The sequence below is a fragment of the Carassius auratus genome, chromosome 24, assembly GCF_003368295.1.
Source record: "Carassius auratus strain Wakin chromosome 24, ASM336829v1, whole genome shotgun sequence".
Classification (NCBI taxonomy): Eukaryota; Metazoa; Chordata; class Actinopteri; order Cypriniformes; family Cyprinidae; genus Carassius; species Carassius auratus.
In genome coordinates, this window is record NC_039266.1 from 20382224 (window position 1) to 20397907 (window position 15684).

Below are 15684 nucleotides of genomic sequence, written 5' to 3' on the forward strand. Positions count from 1 at the left end.
TTAATTCATTGTTCACCTCAAAAGATTTTAGGATGTTTTGCTTTGTGACATTATGAAGCTCATCTCTCCCTAAATTCACATTACCGTAATGCATTCAGATGTTTTAATTTGATTTATTTTAATATTTAATATTTTTAATGATGATTCACAATCAATTATTAAATTAAATAATTTCAATTATTTTACTTTTTTTAATTACATTTTTATTAATCTTAATAAGGTACTTTTTGGCAATAGAAACTAATAAATAAATAAATTATATCACAAACAACAATAAAATACACAATATAACATTAAACTAAACACAGAAAGTTTGTTTTAAAAATTACACACAAAAAAAACTTTCAGCAAACTAATAAATTCATAACAATGTCACAAAACATGTTTGAATCATATTCAAAACCAAAAATTTGGATATTTTGCATAGTGACATTATGAAGCACATACATTCACATAATCACAATGCATTCTGACTTTAAAAATGCATTTATTTTGCAATTATTATTCTTTTTCTTGAGGATTCTTCTTATATTCGTATTACTCTAAAGCAAATTATTTAAATTATTTTTAACATCTATTTTCTCACATTGCAATAATAAGAATGGGAGCCTGTGCTTAACTGTGATGAAAATAAGTTACAATAACAGGTTTGTTTTGTTAATGCAAAACATTACCTTTTTTTTCTATAACCCAGCATCATGCAATATGCCTTAAAACCCCAACACTTTTTATTTTATAGAATTATAACCATGTATTATTGTTACAGCACTGGTTTATTAAAAACAACACCATGTGCAACACAGCTAAAAATCAATACCAAGGTCATTCTTATACATTCAGAGCTCATTAAATCGCATTTGCTGTGGCTTGCAAACAAAAATAGAAATGTTGTTGGGTGTTCTTCACCGTGACTACATAATTGAATATGTTTTGTTTCTATGCTTTGCTTTCTCTCAGTAACATGCCTGGCATTCAGTTCATGCAGTTTGACACTGACTCACTCGCTTTGCCGTTCTGTGAAAATGAGATGTGATTTGCATGTTAACAGGCCAATGCAGTATGGCATTTTATTTTTTTTTTCATCTGCAACATTATTTTTATACAGGCACCTCATCGGTTGGGCGTCTCGCAACAATTCCTTGAGCCTTCTGGGAGATGTCTCTAAGAATTATGTTTTCTGCATTGCAATGTACAGAGTGAAACACAGCATTCCTCTCAGTAGTACGAGTCTAATATGCTTCTAATAACATGACAGCAAACTAAATTTGGCTAAGATGTTCTTAAAGGAACAGTTCACTCAAAAGTGTAAATCCGTATGTGTTTGTCTGTGAAACCCCATGCTGATGCTGCTCTTTTCCACCCAACGAATGGTTATAGTGTCTGTCAAGCTTCAATAAGGACAAAAAAGCACCATAAAAATCCCATAAACTAGCAACCGTAGCACTCAAAGATGGGAAGAACGAAAGCAATGCCGGTTTGGAATGACACAAGGGTGAGTAAATGATGACAGAATGTTCGTTGTTTCGATGAACTATTCCTTTAAGATCACCTACTCAGCAAATGAGTCGATTTGTCAAGCTCCAGCTAGAGGCTTGGGTATTTTCGGCTTACCTCCAGGGAAAGATCTTCAGCACAGCACAGCATAGAGGTCAAGCCATGAGGGAGGAGGAAGGGGAGTCTTTGCAGATGCTGGTTAAGGGCTGATGTTTTTCTTTTCTTCCTTTCTTTATTCTAGAACGAGGTTTTGGCCCTCAGGCCCAGCCAGAGTCCTACAGCTGCTGGAGTAAAGCAGAGAATTAGTAAGGTAGAATTATTTGATTAGCAAGGTCGATACAGTAGCTCTTTTTAGCATCCAATCTTGAATTAGCATGTTTGCATCATGCTGCACTTTCAGTGTTAAATTTTTTTTAAAGTAAAATCTTCAATAAAAAGTAATTTCTTTCATTTCATCTCCTGCTGCTACAGAGTGACATTTTTTTTTAAATGTCCCACCATGAGCATTGCGCTTTTAATGCTGTGTCAAATTAAAAACAGGAAAAATCAAGACCCCTGCATTCTGTTTAATTTAGCGCGAGTTGGTTTTCAGCTGTTTTCTGAATGTAGTTGCATTGGTCTGGTTTCAAATGGTGGAAAATGCAAGTTAATTCAATTAACCTTGAAATCTTGCAAAGTTAGGATAGTAAAAAAAAATCCTTTTAAAGCTATAGAAAACAGTCAAAACAAAGCTCTGTCATCATTTACTCCCCTTTATGTCATTTCTTTCTGCTGTATAACATTAAATAAGATGTTTAACTGAATGGTTTATTATACTCGTGGTATATTATAAGTGCTTTAAAGCCATATGAAATGTAAGTTATTCACTGGAAATATTGCTGGATAGAATAACCACAGTGGTGACTATTCACTCTCTTTGTATAGTAAAGAGCAACTCAGAAAAATCTGCTATGAATAACTCCTTTTGTGCTACATGGAAGAAAGCTATTGAAATGGTTTCAAAAGACATGACGGGGAATAAATTATGGTGAAAGTTTCATTTTTTAGGTGAACTATTTCATTTAAATGGAGAATAAAATGACTTTCTTCTTCAAATGTCTTTGTTCTTTTTAAAGGCTTTGGATTTAGTCAAATTGTCACAGATTCATCCAGCCAGCTTGGACTATTTAATATTAATACTTCTATTGACTGATATTAATATACATATAATATCAATTGATTAATACGAACAAAATATTAATATCATTATCAATACCAATAGCTTTTAATACTGTTTTATATTACATTAAAAACACTGCAGTGCTTTGCTTACAGTGTTAACCAGGAAACGCTGTATTGCTGCTGTTCCATAAGCGCCACCTGCTGTCAGAGTGTGAGTTTGCGTCTCATTCAGCCCATCTGCTGTTTTTGTTTCATGCAGATGTTTTATGTGGCATATTTTCACAAAACTAAGGTCAGACTAATCTTTTTTTTATTATACAATCTAATTTAAATAAATAAATAAAAATATTCATGCTGCATGTAGAATGTTTGTTTGGATCGATATTAAAATGCAGTGGTTTCATACATGCTGATTCATATAAAAGCACAGTCAGAGAATTTTTTTTATAAACCATGATACCAAAATCCTTAAAAAAAAAAATAATAATAATAAAAAAAACATGATACAGATTTTTGGTCAAACTGACCAGCACCATACAATACTAATATATTAAATACATAATTACCAAGATACAAATATTTCATTAAAAAAAAAAACAGTGAACGCTGAACATTGCTGATGTTTGAAACAGTTCAAAACAGCTGCTCTATGAGATATTTTGGCCTCTTGATTTGAAAACGAACAAATCCGAAAATACTTGGTTTGTAATGCATTGCTGCTGTCTAGAGAACACATCAATCCCCCAATTGTAATGGTTTTATCTTTTCTTCAGGACTTTGAAAAGAAATATTGAATTCTGGTAATTGCGTTTAGTGGCCGACATTGAGAGCAAAACAATCTAAAGCAATTTACATCTCCTCCATTGTAAGCCTCGTCTTTTTCTCCCTCGTTCCCCGAGAGAAAGATTCTGAGACACAAAGCACACAGTCAATACTGTCAAATTAAAACGCCAGGCTTCCAACAACACGACTAGCATTTAGATTCATAATGTTAGTGCATGATTGCTTCCAAACTATTCAGCTCCGTTTGCTAGTTTAAGAGCATTATCTGCAGGAATAGCAAAAGCATTAAACTAATATAGGTGAAAGCATTCGGTTTAGTAGCTGTGGATAAGCTCCAAAAAAAAAAGCAACAAGGCGTATGTTTTGTAAATTGCCTACTGCATTAAGTCAGTCTTGGAGTTTGCAGGGGTTTATTTCAATAGAACATAATGCAATATGATCTCCCATCCCAAGGCTAATTCATCCATGGCCGTTCTGTGCACGTTTCTACATGCTGAGCTCTACTTCACACGTTTAATTTCACAACCCTGTGATTTTCCCTCTGTAACGTCTAAAATAAAACCATTATTTGTCATCGTTAAAACTGCATTAAGCACGGCTGACTCATACAATCTTGCTTCACATATATGTGTCATTACAGTGGCTGGGACATGTTTATTAACTGTAAATTTGTGCAACAGAGCATCTCAGCATGTCTTCATATCCTGACTGACTAACTTCTCCCTTTTTCTCCGGCTGACACCTTTAACCTTTTCTTTGATAAAACGCTGCAATTGTAACTATAACTCGGCTGTTGCTGTAAAACGGTTTATTGTGGTCTCCACCGGTCACAGTGGACTGGAAACCCATGTACTTATCACCATCATAATGGCCAATCCGTCGGGCCGCCAAAAAAGCTATTCATTTCCGCGAGACCCTGGTGCAACAGCAGCTCAAAGTGTTTCAATTTTTTACCAAGCAACCAAGATCCAGGCTAAATTACAGAGCAATGCTCTGGCAATATCTGAGGAACTGTATTAAGGGCTCAACGGTGCGAGCATTTCACTCACATTTGTTACTATAAATAGATGCGTACTGTAAAATGTATTGAGGAGCATGTGTGTGAGTCACGGAGAGTCTTTAAGGGGATAGGTCACTCATTAATAAAAATTCTGTCATCATTTACTCACCCTCATGTTGTTCCAAGCCTGTATGAGTTTCTTTCAGCTATTGAACACAAATAAAGATGTGCTGAAGAATATTGGTAACCAAACATTTTCCGGCTGCCATTGACTTCCATGATATTTTTTCTATACTATGAAAGTCAATGGGTACCGTCAACTGTTTGGTAACCAACATTCTCCAAAATATTTTCCATTTAAAAAAACCTAGTGTACTTTTTGTATTCTATTAAATTAAACAATTTTGCTTAGAAATGACTCTTTGTATTTCCTTTTTAAAAAAAACACATTATTAGGTCAATTTTTATTGTAGTTTTTAATGCGCTTCTACATTTTCCAGCGTATTTCAACACACGCTCCTTGAGAAAATTGATAAATGATACTGCACATAAATACACTCTGTGATATAAACCTTTCCAGCGCTGCTGAATCTAACCATATGCAGTTAATGTTTCCTTTAGGAATGAATCTAATCTTCCCACGAACACCCGCATAAACTCAACAAGAAACAAGAAGTCAAACGGTTGGCTCGCCACGCTGCTGTCTGTGACACTGATGCCCTATCAAGGTCGATGTTTTTCGTCGGGTTCCTCTCAAGCAGGTGAGTGAACATGCTCCCATGAGATGTAAGCCAGAAAACCACATTTTATCTGTGTATTTCAACACCAAGACACAGAGAGAGCAAACACACTCACACTGCTCTGGGCACTGGGCATTTCCACTGCCTGGAATCAGGGCAAAACAACACTGCTGTGTCACGCTACAAAGTGATTTTCAACCATAGTGTTTGTTCAAATAACACGGTTGTTTTCTTTTTTATAGTATGCATAAAATGAGCTTATACTGGCTAAATTATATTGCTAGATGTATTCACATTGCTTTATTTCAGCAAGCAACCAATACAATAAATGATCCGATGCTTATATTTAGTTGGATAGACTGTCGGCATCTCACAGTGACACAAGTAATGCCCTGCACTCCTGAACAAAAGCATCCTTACAAATGCATTCAATCATAAATACTACCATGTTTTTTTTTGTTTTGTTTTTTACATGGTCCATGTTACTCTTTAAATTATGTAAATAAATCGAGCATTAATACGGTAACCAATCAGTTGCATAATATATATCATTACCAGCAAATAATGAATCTCAATTTGTTTTAGATTGGAATAAGATTAACTGAAGAGCAAACAGAGACTTTTATGATATTTCATGCATTTTCATGCTTGCCCAACAATGTGGCAAACTGTGCTCGGATTATTAAAATAATTTATTAAAATAATTAAAAATAATTAAAATGAAATTAATTAATTAATAAATAAGACAAAGATCTCAATAATATAATGTAATAAAAAATTATATTATATAATAAAATGTATGTTATAATATTTAATTAAATAAGCATTTCTCTCCAATTACATTTAAGACAAAATTGTAAAAGTATAATTTTTTTTTATATAATAAATTGTAACATTTGCAAAAATTATCTAATAATATTTCTGAAATAATATTAATGAATATAATATAAACATGCCATTTCTGTCTTTCCTAAGAAACATCTGAGACAACATTATTCAGTTAATTCTCAAAATGTATGAAAGAGCAACCTTAAAGTCTTTTTTGTGTAAAGACACAAAACGATTGGTCTGTGCAAGAAACCATTGGACAATTGACACTCCCAACTGAGATTGTAAACATTGTCAATGGTCACTTTGAGAGAGGTGGTGGTAATGCACTTAGAAGTCTGCAATCCACCGTAAAGCAAGAAGAAGAAGAAGAAGCCTCACGCGCAGGCTGTGTTGAGGATGCGCCTTACATTTCAGACCTTCCAGGCATTTTAGTGCATCAGAGGTAAAACAAGATATAAATTCTGTTCAGTTTCTTGCACTGACAGATCGTTGTGTGTCTTTACACATCAATGTATCGTCACGAGCCACAGGGTTTAATTTGGTTTTGTCTGTGTATGTTTTTTTTTTTTTTTTTTGTATGTTTTAGCCATGATTCCCATCCACTTGCATAGTATGACTAGCAGACTGCAACGGTTTGAGTAATAAATATATCAGTTTATGTTCTACTGAAGAAACAAAGTCACCTACATCTTGGATGCCCTGGGGGTAAGTCGATAAACATCGAATTTTACATTTTTGGGTGAACTGTCCCTTTAAGATTTGCAAAACATGTAAACATATATTTGAGGATCTCATCTCAAACTTCAAAGTTCCACGCTTAAAGTAATGACCAGATAGAAATGTCACACCGACTCAGATCTGTTAGGCCTGATCAAGTGTTTCTCAGCTTTCTCGACACCGTCGCTCTGTTGAACACGCTGAGGGCGAGCAATGCAAAGGTCACTGCAGAGAGCCTGGACACGGCATCACACTTGATTAAAGTTTCATCCCAGCTTCATCCTTTTACATTATCCTGCTCTGACATCTCATTGCCAAAAGCAACCTTGTCCTGCCCGCTGGGCGGATGTCTGTTCAGCCCTCATTAGTTAATACAACGGCGAGACCCGCTGGCCTACATCACCTCACCAAACCACATCGACATGGAGGCAACAATGAGAATGAAGCTCGGTAGATTAGCAAATGGCAGATTTATAGACTCAAATTCTGACCTCTCTCTCCATGACGGATGACTTTTGGTGAGGCAGTGCTTGAAAGTACAGAGGAGGTGCCAGAAGAAACCTAATGGACACAGGAGACTCATTACACCCACAAAAATGGGTAATTACTGCCGCTGTCAGACCGAGCCGTACTGTTTATTCAAGACCAAGACAAAGTTTGGTTTGTTTATGAGGTACCAGACTCTCTCTTCAATTGTCAGCGAGACCAGCCCATTAAAAACAGAATAAATTAGCTGTGTTGACATGAGACTAACTGGCACACATTAGTAAACATGATGAGCACCGCTGAGGCAGATAACTTACGTTTCTGATGACAATCAAGATGAATATTTATAAGCATGGACCTAATTTTGTTATGGATGCAACAACAACTGACACAGAATTGAGAATTTGAAATCTTATAGAAACACTAGCAAAAAGTAAAAAATGTCTTTTTAAATGTGCACATCCTAGTAACATCGTGATATTTCAAAATGTGATTGTTCTTGGAGCTGCACAAGTAATCTTAAGGCTCTTTCACACTGAGCGTGATGCGAAAAAGCAAAACGAATTGGCGGCGAATGGTGCTTTCACACAAAGTGCTGAACAATTGATCGTCTGTTGCTAATTCATGCCTGCACACTAGTTGGCGCCAAACAACAATAAATTTTTCCTCAGATATTTATCTCGTATACGGATTTAAACAGCATCGAGTGCTTGTAATAACTTCCGATTGCCATCTATAGTTGATTTTGATTCTATAATAGGTAGATATGCAATCTTTGTATTGTATTTAATAACACTACACTGCTTATCATTTCTCATAAACATACTTTATTGTAATAAAAATACCATGAGTTGCATACATAACACATACAAAACAGCAGGTGCTCCGGGCATGTGATCTAAGCTCAAATTAAATTGGATGGCCCATTTCATCACTGAGCGACGGGGGAAAAAAATCGGCACACAGGAAGAAAAAAATCCTCAATTTTGCACGCCGTGAATGTTCACACCAAGTATGTATAACCCCACTGGGATCTACTGTTTCGATTCGAAAGCACCATCGCGCTCAACATTCACAAAAAATTTTCATTTTTCCGTGTGAAAAGGCATTTAGGCTTTACCGATGAAAACAAACATCACCACGTCTGTAGTAATAAATCTAACTCAGAAAATTATCATTATAAATGTTTAAAAACAGTTTAACTGATAGAACAGTCAAACACTAAAGGGACATTTCACTGTTTGTCATTCCGCTGGTCTGTGTTCATTTCAGTCAATACATTTGCTGTACGAAGTTTTCATTGACTCTTTCTTTATGGGTGCCTTCACACCTGGCCCTTTGTTTAGGAACCTGGCTCATTACCCCTTGTAGCTCGGTTTGTTTGGGCATATGTGAACATAGCAATCACGCTCAGATCCGCACCAAAACAATCAGTCTGAGATCACCTGAATGATGATGATAGATTACGTAAGTGCCGTGAAAAGCATTGGCTTTGTTGCTTTGCTAATACCTTAAAATGAACCTGTGAATATCTGTGGGTGAGTATATCTCCCCCATTCAAAACCTAAACACACTTTTTTATTTTATATTGCTGTTTTATTGCTCTCCCTCATAGTAGGTGCATTTTAAAAAATGTTTTCCCAATCAATCCTGGAATCCTGCTCAAAATTATAAATTAATATAATGACAGCTAAAAAAAAACAAAAAAACAATGAACCTGCAAAGCTGTTTTCGTTGCATCCTGATGGATGACAGCCATGACAGCTAAGTGGAATCCCGGAAAATAAACTGTGGAACTTTGACCAATGACAAAACAGTTTACTCGCGCATGGTCCATTTAGAAACTTTGCCGTGTGAAAGTAAACCACACCAAGAATCAAAAAGCAATAATGTCATAACTTGAATCCCTGTTTCGGAACAAAGCAATCGATCTACAGGTGTGGAAGCACCCTATGTTTCATCTTTGCATCACTTGGTGGCTACAAGTGACTGTCCTTATGAGCGAGTCGTTTGAATCATACATACAAGCAATTCTTTCAAAAACTAAATCATTCAAGTCAATGAACCAAATTATTTCAACTGATGTTGATTCATTCAGGAATGAAATAAGCATCTATCAATGATGCATTCACTTAAACAATGATTCATTTACTTAACCAGTAAAACTTTTGTATTATGTATTGTATTTGTATTAGCCTATAGCTTCTTTTATTTTGAATTAACATTTATTCAGTTTTCAATTTAATGTTACTTTCATTTTAAGTAATGTTGTGCTTTTGTCATTTTTATAGAAAAATATTAGTAGGTCAAATAGTAGTAGAGTAACAAATGTCTTGATTTACATTTATCCAAAGCAACTTATAGTGCATTCAGGCTATAAATGTTTTTTTTTTAGCAGTATGTGCGTTCCTTGGGAATTGAACCCATGACCTTTAGCACTGCTAACCCAATGCTCTACCACTGAGCCACAGGCACTTCATCGGTGAGTAACTGATTCATTCACCAACATGGATAAGTGATTTATATTCCATGTATTTTTTCTTTATTTTTCTTTTGCTTCAGGTTTTGTATAACACTGATCAAGACATCTCACGATCTTATTTGTGATCCTCAAGGAAAAATAAATGGTAAATCTGCTGTAAATATATTGCAAATAAAGTGATATATTCGAATATACTATAAACTTTAACAGACAGTCATGATGGATGTGACAGGTTCCATGGAAATAAAGAAATGTAGAAACACAGAGGTAGAAATAAGTAGTTCAGATCTCAGGTCCAGTGCACAGGGGCTGAACAAACTCAATGACTCTTGTTGCTAAAAACTGCCGTGCTGCCCTTGAATGCTGTACTTAACCCTCAGCAGCTCGTGAGACGCTGGAGCATCAGTGCAAGTGTGAATGAGAAAGCAAAGAGAGTTTATTATTCATGACCCATTACTTTATATTCTCGCCACCTGGCCGCTCAATCCCAATGCACTGAAACCCCACACAGACGACGCTGAGCTTAATGATGATGAAAACAGTGAACGGCACCTCATTCCAAAACCAATCACGTCTCTAAAGGTGCTGCATCATTTTGAGGCAATCCAAGGGGTGGCTCTGTGTTTTTGGAAACACCCATTTTCAAGCCAATGAGATATAAGGGTGAGGAATCAGCTAAACAACCACACAGCATAACAAAATGGGGTCTGTTCTAGAAACCAAGCAGCCTAACCTGCAAAACATGAAGTATCAGCCAAGAAACAAGGATCATCTGGCAACAAAAGGCTGAGTTTATTACTGTGTGCGCTTGACAAGAATGAATGAGCATGACTGCCTGAAGCTATTGTACACTTTCGACTTTGACCATCCTTGCATGCACTGCAAACAAACTACACATTCTTGTTAACATCTGCATCCAAATAAAGATATACACATACTTACACACTTAACAGCTCAATGACAGAGTTTGATGAATATTTCAGTAAAAAAAAATAATAATTGGAATATATATTCTATAAAATATTTTTTTACATTCTTTTTTTTTACTTTAAGAGTAATCCAATACATATTCCAATTTGAATGTCTTACAGGCAACACTTTATACGTTTCTTTTGTTAGTTAATATGAGCTAGCAATGAGCAATACTTCTAAAGCATTCATTAATCTTAGTTTAAGTTCATTCCAACATTTACTTACACATTATTTCAACCAAGGTTGTACCTCTTAATATTAATTAATGACCCTGAACTAAGATGATCTAACAATGAACAGTAGCATTTTATTAAATTACATTAACAAAGATGAATAAATACTGTAACAAATGGATTTATTAGGGTTAGTTAATACATTGACTAATGCTAACTAATAGGACCTTATTGTAAAATGTTACAATTTTATTTTAATGCACTTTATTCACATGTTCATAAACTAGTCTGAAACATTTTTCATATTCAGATTAATGTAATGAAACGACTGTCAATATTTTGTATTAGTATTGTTCTAAAACTGTCCATGTTTAGATACTGTATATTTAGACCTTTAGAAATGTAATTGAAATAAAATGCATTTTACCTGCAATGTCGAAAACTTACGTCATGTAAAAAAAAAAAAAATTCGTATCTGTTTCACTCAAACACAGTCAGCTGTGTATAACTGACATTTTCTAAAAAATTATATATATGGTCATGGACAAAGAATTATGCAGTTTGTCTGATTAATGAGGTGAAACAGACACTTTCACCCCACTCTTCATTACACCAAATGGCCAAAAGTGTGAGTGCATCCCAACACATATTAGCTTATTGAACATTTACATTCAAAACCATAGACATTATTAGTGAGTTGGTCGTCTTTTGCTGTTATAACAGCCTCCATTCTTCTGACAGAGCTTTTAAAAGACATACACTGTCCAAGAAATGTTCAAGTATCAGTAACCCATGTTATTATGGATGCACTTTTAACCATGTTGTATATATTCAGAATAATATAGATGCAATACATTTTAGACTGACATACCAATTGTTATATTCTATGCATTGAATTTTCTAATTGCAATGTTGCATTAGAGCCCACACACTGTTTTTAATTTACACTGGAAAGCACAAGAATCAAAGCGCACCAATGTCATCATATCACTCTTATACGCACCCCATCATTTTCATTGTTTCTGCATTCTTTTAAGCTTCTTCCAAAGAAATCACTGCTGTTACAAAGGCCTCACCATCTGTCCCATCACACTTTTTACGAGAAATGTCTGCTGGATGCTTCCGCTGCCTGATGGATCAAAAGAGAACTTGTCAGTTACTATTCAGGGTGCGCTGGGTAACCTTGAATGTGACTGGAAGTGAGACAAAACGATAAACCGTGCACTGCAGGCATGAGCAAAGATTTGGATTTAGCACCAATGGATCCTCTAAAGTGAATGGTCCAAACAGCTGATAAAAACATCACAATAATCCCCACCACTCCAGTCCATTAATTAATGACTTCTGAAGCAAACAGCTGCACATTTGTAAAAAAAAATAAATAATAATAATAATTACAATAAATCCATCATGAAGATGCTTTTAGCTTTTTTAAAACCATTGCTTTCGACTATAATACAAGTCCTCTATTCATAATAGTGTTTTCTGTGGTGATAAAGTTGAGAGAAATATACACTGATCAAACACTGTTTACAAGCAAAAACTGTCCAAAACTGTTTTAAACAAATTGGTATTTTGGCCAGAAGCAATGATATAGTTAAAATGCCTTAATGGTGGATTTGTTTCTTTAAAACACACAGTTTTTTGCTTTGTTAATTGAAGTTGTGTGGATTACTTGTGGATTACTGTGTTTTATCAGCTGTTTAGACTCTTATTCTGGCAGCACCCATTCACTTCAGAGCATCCATTGGTGAGCATCTGATGTAATGTCAAATTTTTTCTAATCAAATGATCTACATCTCTGATGGCCTGAGAGTGAGTAAAATCTCAGCAAATAATCATTTTTTGGACTAACTGTTCCTTAAAGGGATGTTCAATTTAACCGGTTAACCGTTAACGAAATGTAAGAATTTTGACCAATTAATACAATCAGTTAAATGGTTTAAATAGTCATTTATTTATTATTTTTAGTAATTTATCAATATATTTCAAAATGTTTGCTGCATTGTTTAAATAGGCTACACTACACATACACTTTTTTGTTTGTTTTTTAAAGAAAAGTAGCCTATTAATAAGAATTAATAAACAAATAGTTTTATTATTTCATTCAGAAATAGGCCTAATGCCGACGTGAAATGTTTAGAAAACATTATAATAAACACTGTAAACATCGCTTATGCAAACAAACACTTAACACTTACAAGCAAAGAAATGATTACATATTAAAACTGAGAAGTGTAAAAGCAAAGAAATTATTACATATTAAAACTGAGAAGTGTTCTTTTATCCATATGTTTGACTGACTGTATTTTATTATGATAAATGAACAGGCTGCACTGTCAAAGAAGTAACCTTAACTCTGAACGAATGCGGTGCCAGCACAGTCACTTGATTTTGTTTCCTTCTAACAGTGGAAGCAACTTCTCCTTTTAGTCATAAAGATAATTGGAATTGTGAACAGTTTGCCTTTATTTGTATACATTCACAATAAAAACATATCTTTGTACGGAAAATAAACCTAAAGAAAAATAGGATACTGCTTTCTGTCGTCTGTTTCCTTTTGCACAGTACAAAAATTAACCAAAACTGCAATTTCGTTCATTTTCGTAATTTATTATTCAAGTAAAAAAAGTTTTTTTTTCGTATAGGCCTATTTATTCGCTATATATAGCCTAGCTTTATTACATTTTTCTCCACTCGCAGAAGCGCTGCAGGTGGGTGATGTGATATGAAGACCATGTGAATCCTCATTAGTGAAGAATCCACAAATGTGTGCGTCAGATAAGAGAGACACCAGAAATGTGCAGTGTTGGGGGTTCTCCGGGACCAGGTTTTGGAACCACTGCCATAGAAAAACTATTCTTGGTTTCAGTGAACAGTTTTTAAAAGAACATGTTTTTTTTCTTCCATTTTAAAAATCTAAAAAAACTGTAAAGAAACTTTTGTTGGACAGAAGGATAAATGGAATAATCAAAGCCAATAAAGAACCCTTATTTTTGTCTGTAACAGACATATCAAACATTAAATATTCATTAAAGGTAAATGATTATTGATAGCATATGCCTCTCATTAGAATAGAACCCTAAATGATCTCAGAAGCATTTCTTTCAATGCTCATAAAACCATAAACTCTCTTATTCTGTGCAACAACAACAACACAAATCTATTTTTGTTTCCTGCTCTCTTGACAGAATAGCTCAAGACAAAAACTTGACTCCCTAATTACCTGTCTGCATATATCTTTCGGGTTCAGAGAATTTTCCTATTGTTATTGTTGCATAAAACGCAAGACAGCCTTAAGAAAGATGCCTTTTTAAGGAAGGGAAAGCCACAAGACATTCACCAGCTGTCTACAGGTCACATTCAGGTTGAGTCAACAACGCACACAGCACAGTCACTCCTCCCTCGACACGGTGAACCATTTTCACTATATTTAAACAGTGTTTCGTGTTAATGAGGCACTATAGGGTGTATGTGCGTAATGAGCAATCTGTCGTAGATCACGCTGGCAAAACATTATTATAATGCTGGCCTGTTCATGTTGAAGACTTCTCTTGATTCTAGTTACTTAGTAGAGCGAGAGAAACACGTAACTGATATAATGGATATGAATGTGAATACATGCAACACAATCACAGATGGGTCCGAAACAAAAAAGATGACAGCTGACCGTCTGACACTTGTGGTGCTAAGTCAAGTTTTATGTCTACGGTGCTTTTGGCATATTGTTTCAAAGCAGCTTTACACAAAACATCTCTTTGGGGATGTTTGCATGCCAAATATTAACAAGCTACATCATATTATTGAAATGAATTGTTCAATCACATTAAACTGAGGACAAATTGGGTGCTTGAGGGCATGCAAACCCTTAATTAAAAATGATGGGCGTCCCTAAAGACTCATCTTTGAAGGGCTGCCAGCCCAAGAACAATTTGATAGACAATATTTAGCACAAGGATGAGAACAAGGAGGTATGTGCTTTATTGCACCTGATGTGAATGGAAGATCTGACACAGCAGAACGTGCATAAGCAGGCTGTTCTGTGCTCCAGCATCTCTAATGCAGTATCAAAGGCTTCACACACTCATCTGTGTTCTCAAGTTTAGGCAACAAAGCCTCGTTTTTAAGAATCTGGATGAGAGTTCAGTGAGATTCTGGATCTCACTCCTTCATTTGTCATCTCCGTAATTTGATCTGTTTGAATAGTGACTAATTTGGTTAGAAACACTTATCAGAAAAGCTTACCAAATAGACAAACGACGGGTCAGTTAAAAGATGTGCATCTCCAGTATTGCATTAAATAGAAATCCCACTACTACTAGTTATAAATGCTTACCTGATATTCAATTAACAGGTTGTAATTTGCAATTGGATCCACTCATTCAAGTTCACAATTCTTCCATCCCTCTTGCATTTGTCATCATTGTCTATGCGAAAACGAGTGATGATCAGCCTCCGGATCATAACGACCACTAATGCTCAATCTCCATCCGCAACCGCTTGGGAAAATCCTCCAAAGCGAGTCGTTTAAACTTGCTCTTAGTTTATATTCCCACAGCAGGCGAGACGCATCTGTCGTCTTGTTCTCCAGCATCCTCCGCAATCCGAGCCATGCAGCTTTCCATCTACATATCTTCTGCTGTCGCTAGGCATCCTGAGCAATAATAATGACCGGCTGAAAACCACAAGTAGCGTTGTCCGATTCTTTGAACCGGTTCGCCTGAATGATTCGAACGAGCCGATTCGCAAAGCGTGTGCATGCGAAGTCACTCGCATGTGAGAGAACTTGGATGTGTTCGAAATGGAACGGCACTGTACTGCACTTTGCGCAATATATATATATAT

At 35.4% G+C, this 15684-nt stretch overlaps 1 protein-coding gene across 4 annotated transcripts in view; it reads right to left on the bottom strand.

The window, feature by feature from the left end:
* Positions 1-15519, bottom strand: part of LOC113042588 (gamma-1-syntrophin) — a 42712-nt gene extending 27193 nt beyond the window's left edge. For 3 of the 4 annotated variants that reach the window (XM_026201550.1, XM_026201548.1, XM_026201552.1), the window contains exons 1-2: positions 15176-15519; positions 1612-1778 (exon numbers count right to left, since the gene is read on the bottom strand). The gene's annotated coding sequence lies outside the window, so the exon portion shown is untranslated. Of the gene's footprint in view, positions 1-1611; positions 1779-11842; positions 11969-15175 lie in introns of all 4 variants that reach the window. The other variant, XM_026201549.1, reaches the window with a different exon arrangement.
* Between the last annotated feature and the right edge of the window lie 165 nt (positions 15520-15684).